The sequence below is a fragment of the Chenopodium album genome, chromosome 9, assembly GCF_948465745.1.
Source record: "Chenopodium album chromosome 9, dcCheAlbu1.1, whole genome shotgun sequence".
Classification (NCBI taxonomy): domain Eukaryota; kingdom Viridiplantae; phylum Streptophyta; class Magnoliopsida; order Caryophyllales; family Amaranthaceae; genus Chenopodium; species Chenopodium album.
The window spans coordinates 55,195,724-55,207,562 of NC_137842.1; the positions used below are offsets into that span (position 1 = coordinate 55,195,724).

General features: G+C 35.5%; 1 pseudogene; it reads left to right on the forward strand.

The window, feature by feature from the left end:
* Window positions 1-3,389: 3,389 nt before the first annotated feature.
* LOC145557741 (uncharacterized) lies at window positions 3,390-8,933 on the forward strand (annotated as a pseudogene).
* The last annotated feature ends 2,906 nt before the right edge of the window (window positions 8,934-11,839 follow it).

Genomic DNA, 11,839 nt, shown 5'->3' on the forward strand with positions numbered 1-11,839 from the left:
TAACAATACATTTTATTAATACTTAAATACTTTATAAAAATATATAAAAATACGGGGTATTACATGCGCAGATCGTATTTAAGAAACTATGGGCCATACTAGTCTATATATAGCAACATAATATCATATATTATAAAAGTGTCATTTAATAAATCACTCAACATGTTTGTCTAAACTACAACATCGAATGTTCATAATAAAGTCAACACATTTCCTAAAAATATCTTATATTTTAATCATAATTAGATAATATCATATATTATTCATGACCGTTTATAAAATATCATATATTTAATTTAGTCATGAGATAGAATCAAATCATATTTTGATCTAGAAAGATAAATCATATTTAATCTTCCATGATTATCCTAACAGATTTAGGAGATTCTATCCTAATTACTAGCCAATCAAATAATTTTAAAATCAATTATATCCTAATCTAATTATAGGACAATCACCTTATTTAAATCAATTATTATCCTTTTGGAATATGCTCAGAATATCCTAATCAATCTTATCCAAAATTACCACTTTACTTAGGATAATTACCAATTTAACAACTTTAAATATGGATTATATCAAATATAACAACTTTTGAATATTTGATTTTATCCTAAAATAAAATATTTTATCCAAATAAAACCTATTTTTTCTTTTAAAATAAAAGATCATATTTTCAAAATATTTTATTTTATCCAAAATAAATCATATTTATCTTAAAATAATTTTAAAATAAAATAATTTTTTTTTTTTGAAAAACGTGAGCCACCACCGCCGGCCATGACAGCAGCCACTGTCGTAAAGGGCAGCAGCGTGGCAGCTGCTTCTGCCGGGGTTGCATGTAATACCCCTAATTTTTGGAAATATTTTCTTAATTAGTAATTTCTTTAATTAATTGAAATAATTAAATATTTCTAAATTATGATCTTGGTCGGTCCATACTTTATTAATTACCGTTATATTCCGTTTTTAATTTTATTTTCCGGATTTTATCTTAATAATACTCAACAACTTTAGCTTAATTATTATCTCATGAATTACAACAAATCTTAGTTTTGATATTATCTATATATTTTAACTTGATTTAATTATCAAATCTAATTATTTTATTTATTTAAGAATGATTTTCGTTTTTTATTTAGAAAAAAAAAAAAAAAAAAAAAAATGAAATGAAAGGGCCGTGAGTTTTGAGTAGTTATGAAGCCATTGTTATCATTATCCTATTTTAACTTAAATCCCTTAATTTCTCTTAATTTATCTTAACCATATTAGCATCTATCCTACTTCCATCCCTAATCATTTCCATTGTATTTTCCCACATGAATTAACCTAGACTAAATTTTACTCATATTCATTTAACAAACTTACATTTATCATGTTCCCATACTTATCTCAACCCTCCTTTAACTCTATCTTACTACCCCTTAAACACTATAAATAGACCCTCAACACTTCACAAATTCCTCACACCAAAAATCAGAAAACTCTTTTCTCTACTCTCAATCTCAAGCCCTCCTCTATTCCTTTCTTGTGCTCAACCAAACCACCATTTCTCCCAACCATACACTACCCTTCTCTCGTCAACAACTTGTGCTGACCCATATTAATATCGTTGCCGCAAGCTAAGGTGCTACGCACCCTTCTACTTATTATAACTTGATTTTTTTTTATGTATCCATAATACTACTATTATTTTTTTTTTTTACCACTACCCTAAAGATAATACTATTATACTTTTATTAATGTTATAGTTTTAATGTACAAATTATACGTACTAAGAATCATCATTTTAAAGGATTGGTTTATAAGTTAATAGTTTGGTAGTTCATGCACTAGTGGAGTATTATTTATAGTTTTGTGTTAATTTTGTTAACCTTATATTAATTAAGGTTATTTTAATTGTGTAGGAGGAGTCCCTCGATCGTGGTCAAGTTTAGTGATCGTACCTTAATTGTTCTCGTGATCAAGGTACGTATAGGTGGCTAGGCCCTTGATACAATGCGTGTTTTGGTAAATGTTTGTTTGGATGATTGTTTGAGTAAACGTATGAATTTTTAAGTTAACGATTTTCATAATAAGTTGAAATATATAATTTCACGATTTAACGGTTTAATCTTTAAAAGTGTTGATCTATTTAATAAAAGTTGTTGATTTATAAATTACTTGATTCAATTAATTTGCAGCTCATTATGGGCCTGAGTATTTGGTATTTTAATTGTCCCTCTACCCGGGACTGGTTAAGTAAGACCATGAGCTTTGTATGATCTGGTCTTTCCTCGAGTATAGTATAACTTGCTTGGGGGGTGTGCACACTTAGGTGAGGAAAATTGGTTTAGGAATATATCAAAAATTGAGAAGTTTATAAATTGAAAATCTATTGGTTTGGAAAGCTTTTATTGATGAATATTACTACCCTTGGAAGGTTTAATTATTTTTGGAAAGTTTAATTTTGGAAATTGACTTGTGACAATTAAATTTAATGGGTTATTTCAAAAGTATGTTTGTCTAATAAAAGTATTTACATGCCTTGCACTTACACGTACTTAGCGTTTTGCTAATCTGTTTTCCTTTTTGTTTTGGTTCGCCCTGTTTACCATTTTGGTAAGCAGTCTTGATTTCAGGTGTGAAGTTGTTCGTGCGCATACTAGAGTCGGGATTGGGATCACATAGATAGGAATTAATTTTATTTATGTTTGGACAAGTTTTTTTTTTAGCTTATTTTGAAACAGTTATTATAATTATTCATACTATTAATAAAAGTTAGTTATTTTTCCGCTGCAGTTTGAGTAATTTAATAAGCCTTACGTTTTCACGTGGCGGTAATACGCCCAAGTCTATCTCTACAGTATTTTTATACGTATAAATATAGTATTTACGTAGAGGGAGATTTGGGGGTGTTACAAAGTGGTATCAGATTTCCGGGTCTACGAAAGATTAAAATTGAAAAATAAAACTTATGGGTAGACTTAAGATGGGCATATAGGATAGATAGAGTTTCGCATTCTTCGAAGTAAAAATATTTTCTATAAAAAAAACTATTTTCTTATTTGGAAAGGTGATTGAGAAAAGGATGCTCGGGTTCTCTTCGGAGGCCTATAATGGGTACGACTCTCTGTCTAGGAAAGGCTCGCCTCGACGCTGTAGGTAACGTTCCTGGGAGACGCGGGCTCGACCGTCCAATTTCAAGAATCGAGTACATTATTATTTTCGAAAACAAAATGAATTGAAACTATTTGATTTTGTAAACACCTAATGTGCATTAGTCTAAGTATAATTAGGGTCGTCTAGTTATTTGTGTGGTTATGGAATTTTGGTTCCATTGGTAATCATTTTGGATTTATCCTTGAGGAAATTTGAATTGCTTACTTAAATAGTTTGTGTTATCACAGATGATGGAAATTGTTAGAAGACATTTCTTTGATCAAAGGCTAGTAACATCGGATGCTATATCTGTGCGTGACTTTATAACAGACATTGTTTGGCATGCTACTGATATAAAAAGACACAGGAATATGAAATTTATGATCGAGGAACCATGGATCATCCTACTGGCCTTAGTTCACTTACCCAACACACCTAAATATAATACACTAATCCGAAAGTATAGAAATTTAATTAATCCAAATGGGTTGTGGAATATTGAAGCCTATATGCATGAAGGAAAATGGCTAGGAACCTTAACCAATTTTAAAGCAGACCTACATTTAACCGAAGTTGACTGGAGTCGAATCCCAAGACCAATAGTTGTTGAAATTCCTCTTCGGCTTACACCTCATGAAGTCCAAAAGTTAAATAATCTAAACTATGATATGTCACCCTTACCACCTCCACGTTTGCATCTTGACTATACATCACCTGATGACTTAGAAATCCCTCACCCAAATGACTTTGAATCCCCACCTCATACTACTGAACCCCTTGTCCCAAGAGGTCGAGTATCTAGTCCAAAACACAGTACAAACCGTAACCCCGGCCCCTATGTTAGCCCAAACTGCAACTCTAGCTATGGCTCGTGCCGTAGCCCAACTTATAGTGAATTTTATCCTACCTTCTTGCTTGAATGTAACCAAATTCCAACCCACATGGCTAAACCTTTAGAACCTGATTCCCCTCAACTTTCCACAGGAAACATAGGTGACGTGGCCAGAAAGATGATCCAGCAAGCTAAGACCAAGAGGAGAACTTCAGAATAATAATTGATTGATTTCTTCCATTAATAGCAAATTGTTTTGTTTTGTAAGCCAACTAGTGGCCCTTATGAACTTGTAGTGACAAAATGAATTCATTACTTTAATAAGCCTATGTGGCTAAATATGGAGTTTCAATCTTTAATAAGAGTTTTATGAAATTTTCTCATATAATAAATGTGTATTGTTTGTTATTTTAAGTTATTCAGGATGTCTCTAAGAGCCGGAAATAGTAGACGCACTGGTTCCAAAATGAACTCTACTCTTAGGAAGCTAACTACCATTGCTCAAAGCATGAGCCAACTGGTGAGTCAGGGGAATCGTAGCAACGACTTAGATCAATTTGGGGAAGTTTTTAAGAGGGTAGCAGCTGCAAAACCACCCACTTACCTTGGGAAGGAGGATCCTGCTAGTTTGGAGAATTGGATAAGGGAATTTGACAAGCTGTTTGATGATATTAACTGTCCTGAAGAATTAAAGGTTAATAATGCTGTGTATTACTTGAGGGAAGAAGCTGATTTGTGGTGGAGTCAAAATAGGGATAGGCTTTTGGAAACTCCTAACTTTGGATGGAAGGAACTAAAAAAGGCAATAAGAGACAAGTTTTACCCTGCGTATCTGAAGAAGCAGAAATGCATGGAGTTTACCAACCTGAGGATGGGGAATATGACCATTAATGAATATTATAATAAATTTATTGAGTTGATGAGGTTTGCACCTGAGGTAGTACCCACGGAGGAGTTGAAAGCCCAAAGGTTCGAGCAAGGTTTAACCCTAAGTCTTCAGGGGAAGTTGGGAGGGGTAACCTTTGAAACACTAGATGAAGTTTATGGGAGAGCTGCCCACCTATATGGGATCCGAGGGAGAGAGTTAGAGAACTCAGCTGGAGGGAAAAGGAAGAGTGATGGGGGTTCACATGGAGTTGATAAGAGGCCTAGAATTGGGGAAAATTCTGGGGGAAGTGGGCAATTCAACAGGAGGGACAATAGGGGAAACCTTGGGAAGGGAGCTAATGGACAAGGAAATAACAACCATGGGAATGGAAATAACACCAGGCCTAAGAGAAGTTATTTTTGTAAGAGATGTGAGAAAAATCACCCAGGGAAGGATTGTGAGGGAAACCCTGTGACTTGTCGTTACTGTCAGAAACTGGGGCATCGGGAGTATGAGTGCTACACTAAGGAGAAGGATGTTAAGATGGGAAAAGTACAGGAGACCAATAACCCACCTAAACCACCCCAGACCAATGGATCAGCTCAGAAGAATGGAACCAGTAGCGGTGCAGGAGGGGCCCCTAAGGGTCGTGTGTTCGTGATGAATCGTCGTGAGGCTGAGGCTTCTAATGATGTGGTAATTGGCACTTTCCTTGTTTGTTCTTTGAATGCTAGAGTCATGTTTGATTCGGGTGCGTCTCATTCTTTTGTTTCAAAATCTCTGGTCCAAAGATTAAAGTTAGAGAGTCCATTATTAGTGTCTCTAGATGTTTCTATTCCAACTGGGGAGGTGAGAAATTGTTCTAAGTTACATAAAGGGGTACCTATCACCATAGCTGGAGTAGAATTTCCTTCAGATTTGATTGAGTTTGATTTGCAAGACTTAGATGTGATTTTAGGAATGGACTGGCTAGGAAAGTATAAGGCTCACATAGATTGTGCTGCTCAGAAAGTGAAATTGTTGGGTCCGGGTAATGTGACAGTGACTTATAGGAAGGAAGGGAAGAGTTTAGGGATCAAAATCATTTCTGCCTTGCAGTTTCGGAATTGTGTCAGGAAGGGTTATCCTATATACATGTGTAGTGTTCAGGAAGTGGGAAGGGAGGATGAGAAGAAAGAGAGTATTCCAGTAGTTGAGGAATTTCCAGATGTGTTTCCTGATGAGATACCAGGTATGCCGCCAGTAAGAGATGTTGAGTTCACCATAGAATTGCTACCAGGGACTGGACCTATCTCGAAGGCCCCATATAGGATGGCTCCAGCTGAGATGAAGGAATTAAAAACTCAGTTAGATGACTTGTTGGATAAGGGATATATTCGACCTAGTTCTTCTCCATGGGGTGCTCCAGTGTTGTTTGTGAAAAAGAAGGATGGAAGTTTGAGGTTGTGCATAGACTATCGGGAGTTGAATAATGTGACAGTCAAGAATAAGTATCCTTTGCCTAGAATTGATGATTTGTTTGATCAGTTGAAAGGAGCTGGGATATTTTCCAAGATAGATTTGAGGTCAGGGTACCATCAGTTGAGAATTGCAGAGCAGGACATTCCCAAGAGTGCTTTCAGGACACGTTATGGCCATTATGAGTTCACGGTCATGCCATTTGGGTTAACTAATGCACCTGCAGTTTTCATGGATTTGATGAACCGAATCTTTAAGCCATATTCGGATAAGTTTGTGGTGGTTTTCATTGATGATATTTTGATCTACTCCAAGAATAGGGAGGAGCATGAAGATCATTTGAGGAAAGTATTGTCGATCCTGAGGGAGCACCAATTATATGCTAAGCTGTCGAAGTGTGAGTTTTGGTTAGAAAAGGTAGCCTTTTTGGGGCATGTGATTTCTAGGGAAGGAATTTCAGTAGATCCCTCGAAGATCAATGCAGTGAGTGAATGGCCAACACCTAAGAATGTGTCAGATGTTCGAAGTTTCTTGGGATTGGCAGGCTATTATCGAAGATTTGTGAAGGATTTTTCGAGGATTGCGAGGCCCATGACGAATTTAATGAAGAAGGAATGTAAGTTTGTTTGGACCCAGGAGTGTGAGCAAGCGTTCCAGACCTTGAAAGACAAGTTAACCTCAGCACCAGTATTGGCTTTGCCAGATGAAAGTGGGCAATATGAGGTGTATAGTGATGCATCGAAGTTTGGATTGGGTTGTGTTTTAATGCAGAATCGGAGGGTCATTGCATATGCTTCGAGACAATTGAAACTACATGAGATGAACTATCCAACCCATGACCTGGAGTTAGCTGCGATTGTGTTTGCTTTGAAAATTTGGAGACATTATCTATATGGTGCAACTTGTAAAATGTTCACAGATCATCAGAGTCTAAAGTACATTTACACTCAGCAGTATTTGAACTCGAGACAGAGACGATGTTTGGAATTTATGAAAGATTATAGTGTGAATATCCAATATCATGAGGGGAAAGCTAATGTGGTAGCTGATGCTTTAAGTAGGAAAACCAGTCATTTGATGAATTTGATGATTTTACCAGACCAGTTGTGTGTAGAATTTCAGAAGATGAATTTGGAAGTGGTGGAGCATGGAGAGGTCAGTAAGATGTTAAATGCCTTGGCGGTGAAACCTTCTATTTATGATGAGATTAGAGAAAGTCAGTTGGGGGACTCGAAGTTGAAGGCAATAAAAGAGAAGATTGAGGGAGGACAGGTTTTGGACTTTACTATTACTGATGATGGAAGTATTCGATTTAAAGGGAGATGGTGTATTCCACAACATCGTGGGGACATCAAACAAAGACTGATGGAGGAGGCCCATAGCTCTCCTTATTCGATGCATCCTGGAGGGGATAAGTTGTACAAGGATATGAAGAAGGTCTTTTGGTGGCCAAACATGAAGAAAGAAGTAGCAGAGTTTGTGGCAAAATGCTTAACATGCCAGAAAGTGAAGATAGAGCATCGAAGGCCACAAGGAATGGTTCAATCCTTGGAAGTACCAAAGTGGAAGTGGGATTCGATCGCCATGGATTTTGTGGGGGCATTACCAAGGACCAGGGTAGGGAATGACACTATTTGGGTCATTGTGGATCGATTGACTAAGTCCGCAACCTTTATACCTATGAAAAACACTTGGTCTATGGATCAGTTGGGGAGGGCATATGTGAAGTTTGTGGTGAAGTATCATGGAGTGCCTACAGATATCATTTCAGATCGTGATTCGAGATTCTTGTCTAACTTTTGGAAAAGTTTGCAAAAGGCCATGGGAACAAAGCTATTGATGAGTACAGCTTTTCACCCTGCAACTGATGGTTAGACTGAAAGGACCATACAGACCTTGGAGGACATGTTGAGAGCATGTGTATTGGAGTATCAAGGTTCATGGGAAGACCACTTAGACTTGATTGAATTTTCATATAATAATAGCCATCATGCAAGCATTGGAATGGCCCCATTTGAGGCTTTGTATGGAAGGAAATGTAGGAGCCCAGTTTGTTGGAGTGACATAAGTGAAACTGTTGTACTTGGGCCTGAAATGATAGAGGAAACTGTTAAGCAAGTAAAGCTGATCCAAGAGAAAATCAAAGCAGCCCAAGATAGACAGAAAAGTTATGCTGATGAGAAGCGTAGAGATGTAGAATTCCAAGTAGGAGAGAAGGTGTTTCTAAAGATATCTCCTATGAAGGGGGTAATGAGATTTGGGAAGAGGGGGAAGTTGAGCCCAAAGTACATTGGGCCATACGAGATTCTTCAGAAAGTTGGAAATGTGGCATATAAGTTGGACTTACCCAACGAGTTGGAAAGGGTGCACAATGTCTTTCATGTGAGTCAGATCCGCAAGTATGTTCCTGATGTTGCACATGTGCTAGAACCAGAGACAATTGAGCTAGATGAGAGTTTGACCTATGAAGAAAGACCGGTGAGAATTTTAGATAGTAAAGTTAGAAGCACCAGAAACAAGGATGTGAAGCTTGTCAAGGTTCTATGGTCGAACCATAAGGTTGAGGAAGCTACTTGGGAAGCTGAGGCAGAAATGCGAAAAAAGTACCCAAACCTATTCATGGTGAGTGGTTAAGTTACGGGGACGTAACTTCCTTTTAAGGGGGGTAGAATGCAATAGAGTTTCGCGCTTTCCTTTTATGTCTTTATTAAGTGAGTCTTCTGAGTCAAGTCCTTAGGTTGTGCATGAACTTACTAAATTTTAACTAATTTGGAGTATTAATTCGAGTTATTAAATAATTTTAAGTTTCGGGACGAAACTTCTTTTAAGGGGGGTAGACTGTAATACCCCTAATTTTTGGAAATATTTTCTTAATTAGTAATTTCTTTAATTAATTGAAATAATTAAATATTTCTAAATTATGATCTTGGTCGGTCCATACTTTATTAATTACCGTTATATTCCGTTTTTAATTTTATTTTCCGGATTTTATCTTAATAATACTCAACAACTTTAGCTTAATTATTATCTCATGAATTACAACAAATCTTAGTTTTGATATTATCTATATATTTTAACTTGATTTAATTATCAAATCTAATTATTTTATTTATTTAAGAATGATTTTCGTTTTTTATTTAGAAAAAAAAAATGAAATGAAAGGGCCGTGAGTTTTGAGTAGTTATGAAGCCATTGTTATCATTATCCTATTTTAACTTAAATCCCTTAATTTCTCTTAATTTATCTTAACCATATTAGCATTTATCCTACTTCCATCCCTAATCATTTCCATTGTATTTTCCCACATTAATTAACCTAGACTAAATTTTACTCATATTCATTTAACAAACTTACATTTATCATGTTCCCATACTTATCTCAACCCTCCTTTAACTCTATCTTACTACCCCTTAAACACTATAAATAGACCCTCAACACTTCACAAATTCCTCACACCAAAAATCAGAAAACTCTTTTCTCTACTCTCAATCTCAAGCCCTCCTCTATTCCTTTCTTGTGCTCAACCAAACCACCATTTCTCCCAACCATACACTACCCTTCTCTCGTCAACAACTTGTGCTAACCCATATTAATATCGTTGCCGCAAGCTAAGGTGCTACGCACCCTTCTACTTATTATAACTTGATTTTTTTTTTATGTATCCATAATACTACTATTTTTTTTTTTTTTACCACTACCCTAAAGATAATACTATTATACTTTTATTAATGTTATAGTTTTAATGTACAAATTATACGTACTAAGAATCATCATTTTAAAGGATTGGTTTATAAGTTAATAGTTTGGTAGTTCATGCACTAGTGGAGTATTATTTATAGTTTTGTGTTAATTTTGTTAACCTTATATTAATTAAGGTTATTTTAATTGTGTAGGAGGAGTCCCTCGATCGTGGTCAAGTTTAGTGATCGTACCTTAATTGTTCTCGTGATCAAGGTACGTATAGGTGGCTAGGCCCTTGATACAATGCGTGTTTTGGTAAATGTTTGTTTGGATGATTGTTTGAGTAAACGTATGAATTTTTAAGTTAACGATTTTCATAATAAGTTGAAATATATAATTTCACGATTTAACGGTTTAATCTTTAAAAGTGTTGATCTATTTAATAAAAGTTGTTGATTTATAAATTACTTGATTCAATTAATTTGCAGCTCATTATGGGCCTGAGTATTTGGTATTTTAATTGTCCCTCTACCCGGGACTGGTTAAGTAAGACCATGAGCTTTGTATGATCTGGTCTTTCCTCGAGTATAGTATAACTTGCTTGGGGGGTGTGCACACTTAGGTGAGGAAAATTGGTTTAGGAATATATCAAAAATTGAGAAGTTTATAAATTGAAAATCTATTGGTTTGGAAAGCTTTTATTGATGAATATTACTACCCTTGGAAGGTTTAATTATTTTTGGAAAGTTTAATTTTGGAAATTGACTTGTGACAATTAAATTTAATGGGTTATTTCAAAAGTATGTTTGTCTAATAAAAGTATTTACATGCCTTGCACTTACACGTACTTAGCGTTTTGCTAATCTGTTTTCCTTTTTGTTTTGGTTCGCCCTGTTTACCATTTTGGTAAGCAGTCTTGATTTCAGGTGTGAAGTTGTTCGTGCGCATACTAGAGTCGGGATTGGGATCACATAGATAGGAATTAATTTTATTTATGTTTGGACAAGTTTTTTTTTTAGCTTATTTTGAAACAGTTATTATAATTATTCATACTATTAATAAAAGTTAGTTATTTTTCCGCTGCAGTTTGAGTAATTTAATAAGCCTTACGTTTTCACGTGGCGGTAATACGCCCAAGTCTATCTCTACAGTATTTTTATACGTATAAATATAGTATTTACGTAGAGGGAGATTTGGGGGTGTTACATTGCAGGCCACCGTGCGTGGCCAGCCAAGGCTAGCCACAGTGGCTGGCTGCGGTTAGCAGCCACTGCCGCGCAAAGGCAGCAGCAGCAGCCCTAGCGTGGCTGTGACAGCAGCCATGCAACTCTTGCACGTTGTTGTCCATCCACCTCCCGGACCACCTGCCCTCCCTCTAGACTAACCACCCGATCGACAGCCGCCGTGGCTGCGCCACCTAGCCGCGGTTGCCGACCAAATTATTTTTTTTTTTTTTGTGTTTTAATTTAATTAAAATAACACTTATCATAATTAAATTAAATCATTCTATAAGATTAAAATTAAATCACATTCAACTTTAAAATTACGGTTTATCATAAAATTAATCCCAATTTAATTCTAACTTTTAAAATTAAATTGATGATCATACACAAAACATTTTTATGTATAAATCAATCCGATTAAAATTATGAATTATAAAATAATCGAATTAAATCAAAATCAAGCACAAAAATCATATTTTAAGGCTATTAATTTCAAAAAATTCAAAAATTTGGGTTAGGGGGTTCGAAAATTTCGAACATATTAGGGCTAAAATTCGGTCATCTTCATGACTATTTGAGCATAATTAAATCACATTTAATCGATTCCAAAAGTTTAATCACATTAAAATAATAATT